Source organism: Bos taurus, chromosome 8, assembly GCF_002263795.3.
Source record: "Bos taurus isolate L1 Dominette 01449 registration number 42190680 breed Hereford chromosome 8, ARS-UCD2.0, whole genome shotgun sequence".
Classification (NCBI taxonomy): Eukaryota; Metazoa; Chordata; class Mammalia; order Artiodactyla; family Bovidae; genus Bos; species Bos taurus.
Window position 1 is genome coordinate 92,463,427 of NC_037335.1, and position 12,656 is coordinate 92,476,082.

Genomic DNA, 12,656 nt, shown 5'->3' on the forward strand with positions numbered 1-12,656 from the left:
ACAGTATTTAGCTTTAGAATTCTCAATGGGTAAAAGATAGTAATTCATGAACCCCATTGAGCATAAATACAAAATCAAATCAATGAATCAAACTCCCTTTTATCAATTACCTACCTAATAGCTAGAAAGTCCATTTTTAATAGCTAGTCATTAGAGACTTGCCTTGGAGTAGAATAAAAAATACTTTAAACAAATGGCATCTGCCTTTAATATTTTCTTTTCCTGTTCTTATTTATCCTAAGAATTAAAAAATCTAAATGTAATAGCACTTCTTGAAGAGTCCTTGACTGTTTTATAAAAATCACTGACCATAAATTTTAGAATTGCTTGTCCAATTTTTCCAAATGGGATATGTGAAGAAAAAATAGAGTGTGTATTTTAGATCATCCAAGAGAGTGAATGGGAGTCTAGAATAAAAAATGTCTCTGAAGAATTCTCAGTTATGTTATTTGAGGTAAAATACTACTATTTTTACAGGGTTTTGACCTTTTTTGTGTATTGAATGCTCTCCAGTTTTCCATAATTTTTCTGACTAGTTGTTAGGGAATTGATTCTTCCTCATTTTTCACTGTCATTCTGAAATTAGCTATCCAGATATAATCTTCTTTACTAGTGGAGAGAGAGAATTATAATCTAAGCTTGACGAGACAAATGCTTTCACTCTAAGAATTTTGAAACTTGAGGTTAGTAATGGAAGTATGGAGATGATTCATCTTGTCAAAATGCAATTTTGAGACTAATCTGGATCTTGGAATTTGCCAGGCATTTTTTTCCTCTTTCCACATCTTGATTTTCCTGATTTCCTAAAAACAGAGATATAATCTTATTTTTTAACTAAAATATGTCTTTCTTACTAAGGAAATATGAACACAGTAACTGAGGACAAAAAGCTAATAAGAGAGAATCTTGACTGTTAAAGTACCAAAAGTAAGTCATATGAAGCAAAAACATTGATAAGTTGGACTTCATTAAAATTTAAAAATCTGTCCTGATGAATCTACTTTAAAGAGAATGAAAATACAATTCACATACTGAGGGAATTTTCAAAACCTGTGTGATAAAGAACTGTTATCCAAAATCCACACAGAGTCTTTAAAGTTCATCAACAAAAATAAACAATACAATTAACAAATGCGCAAAAGATCTTAAAAAGATATTTCAGCAAAGAACATGTTCAGAATTCAAACAAAGAATACTCAATACCATACATCATTCAGATCAGATCAGTCGCTCAGTCGTATCCAACTCTTTGCGACCCCATGAATCGCAGCACGCCAGGCCTCCCTGTCCATCACCAACTCCCGGAGTTCACTCAGACTCATGTCTATCGAGCTGGTGATGCCATCCAGCCATCTCATCCTCTGTTGTCCCCTTCTCCTCTTGCCCCCAATCCCTCCCAGCATCAGAGTCTTTTCCAATGAGTCAACTCTTCACACGAGGTGGCCAAAGTATTGGAGTTTCAGCTTTAGCATCATTCCTTCCAAAGAAATCCCAGGGCTGATCTCCTTCAGAATGGACTGGTTGGATCTCCTTGCAGTCCAAGGGACTCTCAAGAGTCTTCTCCAACACCACAGTTCAAAAGCATCAATTCTTCAGCGCTCAGCCTTCTTCACAGTCCAACTCTCACATCCATACATGATCACAGGAAAAACCATAGCCTTGACTAGACGGACCTTTGTTGGCAAAGTAATGCCTCTGCTTTTGAATATGCTATCTAGGTTGGTCATAACTTTCCTCCCAAGGAGTAAGCGTCTTTTAATTTCATGGCTGCAGTCGCCATCTGCAGTGATTTTGGAGCCCAGAAAAATAAAGTCTGACACTGTTTCCACTGTTTCCCTATCTATTTCCCATGAAGTGATGGGACCGGATGCCATGATCTTCGTTTTCTGAATGTTGAGCTTTAAGCCAACTTTTTCACTCTCCACCTTCACCTTCATCAAGAGGCTTTTGAGTTCCTCTTCCCTTTCTGCCATAAAGGTGGTGTCATCTGCATATCTGAGGTTATTGATATTTCTCCCTGCAATCTTGATTCCAGATTGTGTTTCTTCCAGTCCAGCGTTTCTCATGATGTACTCTGAATATAAAGTAAATAAGCAGGGTTACAATATACAGCCTTGATGTACTCCTTTTCCTATTTGGAACCAGTCTGTTGTTCCATGTCCAGTTCTAACTGTTGCTTCCTGACCTGCTTACAAATTTCTCAAGAGGCAGGTCAGGTAGTCTGGTGTTCCCATCTCTTTCAGAATTTTCCACAGTTTATTGTGATCCACACAGTCAAAGGCTTTGGCATAGTAATAAAGAAGAAATAGATGTTTTTCTGGAACTCTCTTTCTTTTTCCATGATCCAGCAGATGCTGGCAATTTGATCTCTGGTTCCTCTGCCTTTTCTAAAACCAGCTTGAACATCAGGAAGTTCACTGTTCACATATTGCTGAAGCCTGGCTTGGAGAATTTTGAACATTACTTTACTAGTGTGTGAGATGAGTGCAATTGTGTGGTAGTCTGAGCATTCTTTGTCATTGCCTTTCTTTGGGATTGGAATGAAAACTGACCTTTTCCAGTAGGTTAGACATTGCTATAAAAATTTTTGAAAACTACAACCAGTCTATATGGAGAAACAATTATAATGAAGTAATAGGAAATAACAAACCACTCCAGTATTCTTGCATGGAGAATCCCATGGACAGAGGAGCCGTGTGGGCTACAGTCCATGGGATTACAAAGAGTGAGACATGACTGAGGGACTTCCACTTTCACCTTCATATAATCTATTATTTTAAGTAATGACTGCATGCATGCATGTTCAGTTGCTTAGTCATGTTGGATTCTTTGCAACTGTTCAGACTGTAACCTGCCAGGCTTCTCTGCCCATGGAATTTTTCAGACAAGAATATTATGGTGGATTGCCATTTCCTCTTTCAGGGGATCTTCTTAATCCAGGGATTAAACCTGTATCTCCTGAGTTGCAGGCAGATTTTTTACCACTGAGTCATCAGGGAAGCCCAAGTAATGATTACCGCTCTATAAATTGCAAATGAAAATTATTATTTTTGTCATAACTGATACTTTACCAATATAGACATAAATATAAATATGAGATCTTGAATATATAGAAAGAAATGTTTAACAGCAGATCAACTAGAAGAATATCAACAGAAATTTGCAAAACAATTATTAAAAAGAAAGGTGCTCAGAACTTCCACATAGAGTATCTAATGATAGATTTAATAATCAACTTAAAAAATAAAATGTACAACTCTATATTCCATAAAAATATGGAAATATTAAATCACAACTCTGTATCACGTTCATCCTAGTATATTTTAAGTAAAACTCTAGTATCTACAAACAAGGAATTTTTATGGCTATGCATCTGTTCATTTTGCTGATCCTGTCTAAAAGGGCATGGTTTTGATGTTGATTTTTCCTTCTTTCATTGTTACCTAACACAAAATAGGAAGATATTTACTAGAAATTTCTCAGGTTTTTCTTCATGGAATTTGAAGTTCTATTCTTACATGCATTAAACAATTAAGCATATTATGTCTCTTTTCTGAATATAGTCCTTAATAGTTCTGAAATATCCCTCCTCTTTCTGTTAACAGTCCTTGATCTGAAGCCTCTCCAGTTTCCTTTTGATTAATGTTTTTATTGCATTTTCCCTCCTCTTTTACTTTTAGCTTATCTACTGTTACATTTAAAATGAAATTCCTGGAGAAAGTATATAAGAATGTCTTATTTTCATTATCAACCTTAGAATCAGTCTTTTTATGAGGATGCTTAGATCATTTACACTTAATACAATTATTGATGTGTTTATGACCAAGCGACTAAACTGACTGACTGATATATAAATATATAATTGTGCTAGTTTCTTTTCATTTTACCTTTTAGTCAACTTTTTTCTGCCTAATTTTAAATTAAATGTGGATTTGTATTACTTAGTTTTATTGTCTTTATAAATTTATTAGTTATGTTTCATTGTCTGTTTTATTAACTGCTCTCAGATGTACAGCATGTATCTTTAACTTATCACAAAGGATCCACAAATATATATTTTTGCACATATTATATGAATATTGCAACAGTGGATTCTAACTTATTTCCCCTCCTTTGTGTCCTTTGTTATATTTTTCACTTACATGGCAGAAACCTATAATTAATCGTTGTCATTCTTGCTTTAGGCAGTCAATTATCTTTACAAGTAGATAATTGTAAATAATAATAAATCAATGCTCTATATTATATCTTGTTTAAGATAATAAATAATTTTTGCATCCACTTTTCTTCTTCCCATTTCTGAAACTACTTATTTATTTGTGTAAATACAAGTTTTTCTCTGTCAACAATTTCTGTATAGATTTTCTTTACCATTTGTTACAGTTCATGTTGGCAACAATTTATTTTTTCAAATATTGCTTGTCTGAAAGCCTTTATATTGCTTGTGGCTGTAAAGATAATTATATTCAATATAAAAGTATAACTTTTAAGAACCAAACCTCCCATTACTTCAAGATAAAACCATTGCCTACTTTTTAAAATTTATTTATTTTAATTTACAATATTGTAATGGTTTTTGCCATACACTGACATGAATCAGCCATGGGTGTACATTTTCCCTCCATCCCGAGTCCCCCTTCCTTCTTCCCTCCCCATCCCATCCCTCTGGGTAATCTCAGTGCCCCAGCTTTGAATGCCCTGTTTCATGCATTGAACTTGGACTGGTCATCTATTTCATATATAGTAATATTCATGTTTCAATGCTATTCTCTCAAATCATCCCACTCTCACCTTCTGCCACAAAATCCAAAAGTCTGTTTTTACACCTGTGTTTCTTTTGCTCTCTTGCATATAGGGTCATTGTTATCATCTTTCTAAATTTCATATATATGCATTAATATACTGTATTGGTGTTTCTCTTTCTGACTTATTTCACTCTGTATAATAGGCTCCAGTTTCATCCACCTCATTAGAACTGACTCAAATATGTTCTTTTTTATAGCTGGGTAATAGTCCATTGTGTATATGTAACACAACTTTCTTATCCATTCTTCTGCTGATAGACATCTAGGTTGCTTCCACGTCCTAGCTATTGTAAACAGTGTTCCAATGAACTTTGGTGTAATGGTTTTCAGGTTTTCATATTAGAATTCCTCTGTTATTGTCATTTTTTCTTATATTTGCTGATTCTTGATATATGGCTAACCTCAAGATCTTCCTTTCATCTGACTTTCAGCTTTCTGAATATTATTTGTCTTGGCATAGTTGTGTTTATTGGTGAGTGCATGTGTGTATATGTGTATGAGTGTGTCTGTCTTAGATATTTATTTTTATTTTACTTTCCTTCACTGTTTGGATTCATTGCTTGATTTATTTCATCATATTTTAAATTTGCTTGCCAGTGCTAAATTCAAACATTTTCTCTTCTTTCCTTCTGCTTCTGAAATTCCAAACTGATATATTCTGCACTATTTGACCAGTTTATCTGTTCTCTTTCCACCTTTGTTTTGTTTTTTTTCTTTATGTTTCAGGTTAGTGATTGAACTATATTCAATGTATTTAATTTTTGCTTCAGCACTGTTAACTCTACTGAATAAAACTTTCAAAGGAAATAACCACCATGACTGCTTTTGATTAGGAAGCAACAGTTATAACTGGACATGGAACAACAGACTGGTTCCAAATTGGAAAAGAAGTATGTCAAGGCTGTATATTGTCATCCTGCTTATTTAACTTCTATGCAGAGTACATCATGAGAAACGCTGGGCTGGAAGAAGCACAAGCTGGAATCAAGATTGTGGGAGAAATCTCAATAACCTCAGATATGCAGATGACACCACCCTTATGGCAGAAAGTGAAGAGGAACTAAAAAGCCTCTTGATGAAGGTGAAAGTGGAGAATGAAAAAGTTGGCTTAAAGCTCAACTATCAGAAAACGAAGATCATGGCATCCGGTCCCATCACTTCATGGGAGATAGATGGGGAAACAGTGGAAACAGTGGCAGACTTTATTTTTTGGGGTTCCGAAATCACTGCAGATGGTGACTGCAGCCATGATATTAAAAGACGCTTACTCCTTGGAAGAAAAGTTATCACCAACGTAGGTAGCATACTGAAAAGCAGAGGCATTACTTTGCCAACAAAGGTCCGTCTAGTCAAGGCTATGGTTTTTCCAGTGGTAATATATGGATGTGAGAATTGGACTGTGAAGAAAGCTGAGTGCTGAAGATTTGATACTTTTGAGCTGTGGTGTTGGAGAAGACTGTTACGAGTCCCTTGGACTGCAAGGAGATCCATCCAGTCCATTCTGAAGGAGATCAGCCCTGGGTGTTCTTTGGAAGGAATGATGCTAAAGCTGAAACTCCAATACTTTGGCCACCTCGTGCGAAGAGTTGACTCATTGGAAAAGCTGCTGGGAGGGATTGGGGGCAGGACGAGAAGGGGACGACAGAGGATGAGATGGCTGGATGGCATCACCAACTAGATAGACGTGAGTTTGAGTGAACTCCGGGAGTTGGTGATGGACAGGGAGGCCTGGTGTGCTGCAATTCATGGGGTCGCAAAGAGTCGGACATGACGGAGAGACTGAACTGACTGACTGACTGACTGCTTTAGTGGCAGCATTTCATTTTCATACTTCATTCTATTTTCCATCTCTTTTCTGAAATTCCCTTTACGTTCATACGTGTTGTTAGCTGTTCCCCTCAAATGCTTTAACATCTTGAGTATAGAGGGGTTTTTTTTAAAGACCTTGTATCCAATGTCCATCATCTCTCAAATTGATTCTCTAGATTGCTAGATATAGATCTTTTATAATGCCTCAAACATTTAACTAAATGCCAAACATCAAACCAGTCAATCCTAAAGGAAATCAATCCAGAATATTCATTTGGAAAGACTGGTGTTGAAACTGAAATTTCAATACTTTGGCCACCAATGAGAAGAGCTGACTCATTAGAAAGGACTCTGATGCTGGGAAAGAATGAAGGCGGGAGGAGAAGGGGATGACAAAGGATGAGATGTTTGGATGGCATCACCAACTCAATGGACATGGGTTTGAAAAGGCTCTGGGAGATGGTGAAGAACAGGGAGACCTGGTGTGCTGCAGTCCTTGGGGTTGCAAAGAGTCAAACACAACTGAGAGATTGAGCAACAATGGACCAGAGGTGGATATTCCTTGAAAGTAGAGCTTCCCCCTTAAGTTTCAGCTGATTCTTTAAGCTTGCACCTAATGAGGGATGTCTCTCTCCATGCTCTTCTCCCTCACCTCATGGCAGACTATTCCTGCTTGTTACTTGGTGCTTGCTAGGCACAGTTGTGGTATGTGTGTCTTATTTTAGCATGTTCCCTGCTGTCCCTGTAGTTAAAGAGTTCTGGGTAATTGCATCTTACACTGTAGCTTTCTCAGAATTCTTGTCCCTCTGTTCCAAGTCAATGAGGCTCTGTCTTAAATCTCTAGTGAGTCTTGTGATGGAGAAAGTCCCCACCACCACCTTCTTCCAGTGGTAAGAGACCTGTAATAATAGCTGCCTAAAGTCAAATCTGCTTCCCATCCTTTCCTTAGATGTAATATGGCTTTTTAAAAAAAATCATCCTTTAGCAGTCACATGTCTTTGTTTCCAGGAAAAACTCATCTTTCTATCCCTCCCCAAGAGGCTTCAGGCTTTATTTGGGAAGGGTTGCAAGGTTTTTGCCTTTTATTTTGCAGGATGCATCTTACCTTCTGCAATACCTGCACTAGGAAAAGGGCCTCTCTCCGGTCTCTTGCTCCTCCCACATGCTTTTTTTTAAAATTTATTTATTTATTTTAATTGGATGCTAATTACTTTACAATCTTGTAGTGGTTTTTGTCATACATTCACATGAATAAGCCATGGGTGTACACGTGTCCCTGACGCTGAACACCCCTCCAACCTTCCTCCCCATCCCATCCTTCAGGGTCATCCCAGTGCACCAGCCCTGAGTGCCCTGTGTCATGCATCAAACCTGGACTGGCAATCTATTTCACATATAGTAATATACATATTTCAGTGCTATTCTCGTAAATCATCCCACCCTCCCACAGAGTCCAAAAATCTGTTCTTTACACCTGTGTCTCTTTTGCTGTCTCACATATAGGGTCATCGTTACCATCTAGGAAACTATAAGCAGGGTGGAAAGACAGCCTTCAGAATGGGAGAAAATAATAGCAAATGAAGCAACTAACAAAGAATTAATCTCAAAAATATACAAGCAGCTCATGCAGCTCAATACCAGAAAAATAAACGATCCAATCAAAAATATGGGCCAAAGAACTTAACAGACATTTCTCCAAAGAAACATACAGAAGGCTAACAAACACATGAAAAGATGCTCAACATCACGCATTATCAGAGAAATGCAAATCAAAACCACTATGAGGTACCATTTCCACGCCAGTCAGAATGGCTGCAATCCAAAAGTCTACAAGCAATAAATGCTGGAGAGGGTGTGGAGAAAAGGGAACCCTCTTATACTGTTGGTGGGAATGCAAACTAGTACAGCCACTATGGAGAACAGTGTGGAGATTCCTTAAGAAATTAGATTAGAAATTAGATTAGAAATTCATGGTATTCCATATGAGTAGCTGAGCCCTCTTACATCAGTGCCTCTCAAGGGTTGTATATACTACTACTCTAGCCCAAAATCTGTCTTTAGCAGTTGGCTGAACTTTAAGCTGATGTCTTCCAACCTGTTTGTATTGCAGTTTCAATTCCTTCCCATGTTTTGTGACAGGCAAGACAGTCTAAGTAACCTAGCTGTTTTTGGTGGGGGATGGATGCTGTCCTTTCTTGGACTTTATGCTACTCTTACCTTCCAACCTCACTTTTCTGAAGGGATTAAGAAAAAATATTCCTTTAGTTAATTATCTGTCTTATGTCCCCCTTATTTCTAGAGTTATTGAAATGTTATTTTCATCTTTCTACATTCTAGGAGGAAATGGAATTGTATACATTTAAAATTAATTATATACAGGTATTACATATATATGCACATACATATATATATACACACACAACATACATTAAAATACTTTAAGAAAGTTTGCATTTCTCATTACTTAAAGTAAAAGTAAGCATTTCATAAAAATTATTTCAATATTTATTGCTTAGGCTCATTAGAATCCAGTTTTATATATTGCATCTTTATTTAATTCACTCTACATTTCCAAATTTGTCCCTACTCTTTGTATATGTATACTCTGGTAAATGGCACTGCCTCTACAGCTTTTTTTTTTTTTTTTGAGGGAATTCTGTCTAATTTTAGGCAATATTTTATTTTTTAAAAAATGAGTGATGTTTGTGTAGCTTATATTTTGTAGTATTTGCTTGATCACAGAAAAATTTGTCATGAAAACCAAATTTCATTCACTAAAAGTTATGAAAAAATAACATCAGGCATTCTCAAATATACAAAATTAAGTCAAATATCTAGTAGAGAAAGTTCTTAAATGATGTCCAATATTCATAATATGCTCTATTTTAAATTGGCTGTGAATATTTTTTTAGAAGAAAATCCCAGTTCAGTTACTAATGGTAAGCAAAACACAAATCCAGATCCTTACTTCTTGTCAGAAACTTTTCCTGTCAACTCAGAAGATTTGATGGGATCCAGGGGTCAGTAATTGCTCAATATCATTTTTTCAACCTACATTTCTATCTCTTGGTCTGAAGTACTCTTTTCAATTCAGATCAGCCTCCAATTTAAGTTGCCATAACTCGTTCTGATATAGTGAATCACATGTTCCTCACTGTACCTCTGTCAACAGCTGAGCTGAACCCTCTTTGAATTCATATTGATAAACTGTGTTCTAAAATTTCAGTATCCTAAGAGTCTGCATCTCTTCATTCTACTGCTGCTACTGCTAAGTCACTTCAGTCGTGTCCGACCCTCTGCGACCCCATAGATGGCAGCCCACCAGGCTCCCCCCGTCCCTGGGATTCTCCAGGCAGGAACACTGGAGTGGGTCTTCATCCTACAGAGTGCATATATAAATTATTACATGTTAATACCAAATAAACTTGCATCTCTTTCTATATTATTATGACAAAATTTATTTTTATCCCAGTGAAATATTGACAAAAAAATCACTGCTTAATAAAAGGAGAAAATTTCCACAGTTCTTCCAACATCTGCTTGATGTAGGGTGAAGGAAAAGCTAAAAGGCATGGACAGGTAAGGTGAGTACATTCATGAGAAACAGATTTAGTCTTTATATCCTGGGGCTTTGTTTTAGATAATCTAAAAATTTGCTACCACCATATTCCTTTATGCTTCTTCTAGTCTGGAAATTCATTGTCTCTGAATGGTAAATTAGTGATAAAATCCCCAAATTTCTTGATCTTTAAGATAATATCTTAACATTATACACCACCACTCAGAGGAAAAAAATCCACATAACAGTTCTATTAAATTATGGTACCCATATATATGTATTCTATTTTTAAAATACCTTTTTCCCAAATATATCATTGAAGAACTAATTCACCAGGTACCTCAGTGGAAGACTGACTTCTCAAGAAGGATTTTGTGCAGTCTTTCACTGCATTACTTCTTTTATTCATCATTGTACAGTGTTTGATATATTTAGTGATTGTGTATTAGTTTCTTAAAAATCATTTTTAAAAATACAAGTGGTTAAGTTTCACAAAAAATCATTATTCAGTAGTTAGATTTCTATTACTCATTCTTACATTCTTAAGTATCAATGCATAAACTTATGCACCCAAATAGATAAATAGTCATAATTTCTTTGCAAAGCTATGAATACTTTCAAAATGAAAACAATTGTATTTTACACTTAGACTTTATTCTGTACAACTGTTACTAATAAATAACATTGACTTTCCTCCTTCCTTGTCTCCACCTTCCTCTTTCTCAGCCTCTCTTCCTTCCTTTCTTCTTTTCTGCCCTTCTTTCTGTCTTTCCTCCCTTCCTTCTATTCTTCCATTTTTAGTCTTCCTTTAAACTTAGACATAAATTGAAAAACAAATGTAAGTCAAGTTGTTGTTGTTATGTTGCAATTACTAATTTAAAAAATAAAACTCTGTCTCTGTCCTCCAGAATTTAACAAGTCAGATATGAATTATCCAACATTAACTCCTAGTTGATCAGTGCTCTAGGTATTCATATTCCCCAATTCAATTTATGGTGATGTCCTAGAGACAAAGGCAAATGTTGAAAAGATCAATCTATTGAAAGAGAACCACTCTAAGAAGAATGTTGGTGATTGTATGTATTGAAGAAATATTAGTCAATCCCCTGGATTCAAAACCTTGCTCTAATTTGACTATGTGACCTTGAAGAACTCATTCAATAGTTCAGTTTTTCATTTGTAAAGCAGATATAATTCCTAATCTATAGAGTTATCTTGCCATATAAATGTGTTGCTAAATGGGATACACTTACAGAGAATATTAAGCATTAAAAAGCATAAACTATTATCCTAATTATCATCATACACTGAAAAAGACATATCAAAATGGGAAATTTATAACAAGTGGCACTTACAGGTGTAGTTGGTAAACCTCAAGTCTGAGTTTCCATCTATCTGATCATATACATAAAAAATGAAGTGAAGTCACTCAGTTGTGTCCAACTCTTTGTGACCCCGTGGACTGTAGCCCACCAGGCTCCTCCATCCATGGGATTATCCGGGCAAGAATACTGGAGAGGGTTGCCATTTCCTTCTCCATATACATAAAGTAAAGTCAAATGATCTATCAAGAACTCTGAAGAGTTTTGGATTTTACTCTACTTGCAAGCTGTCTTGGACCACAGTTTCTTTGGTAACGGTCTACATCAAGAGACTCTTGCAACAGAGATATGATTACTTAGGGCATAGGAATTAGTTCTTTGGCTTCCCTGGTAGCTCAGATGGTAAAGAAGCTGCCTGCAGTGCAGGAAACCCTGGTCCATTCGTGGGTCAGGAAGATCCGTTGAAGAAGGGATAGGCTACCCACTCTAGTATTCTTGGGCATCCCTGGTGGCTTAACTGGTAAAGAATCTGCTTTCAATGCAGACCCTTAAATATGTATGAACACTTATAATTTAATATTTACACTTGTCTTCAATTGTTCACAAAGTGCATTAATTTGTGCATGCTCAGTCACTCAGTCATGTCCAACTCTTTGTTACTCTGTGAACAGCCACCTATGAGGCTCTTCTGCCCATGGAATTTTTCAGGCAGCAATATTGGAGCAGGTGGCCATTTTCTTCTCCAGGGGCTCTTAACCGACCCAAGGGTTGAATCTTTGTCTCTTGAGTCTCCTGCATTGGCTGGCAGATTCCTTACCACTGTGTAACATGGGAAATCCTTTTTGCATTTGCGTATTAATTCTATATAGTCTAACTATGTATGGATGTGAGAGTTGGACTGTGGAGAAGGCTGAGTGCCGAAGAATTGATGCTTTTGAACTGTGGTGTTGGAGAAGACTCTTGAGAGTCCCTTGGACTGCAAGGAGATCCAACCAGTCCATTCTGAAGGAGATCAGCCCTGGGATTTCTTTGGAAGGAATGATGCTAAAGCTGAAACTCCAGTACTTTGGCCACCTCATGTGAAGAGTTGACTCATTGGAAAAGACTCTGATGCTGGGAGGGATTGGGGGCAGGAGGAGAAGAAGAAGCAGAGGATCAGAT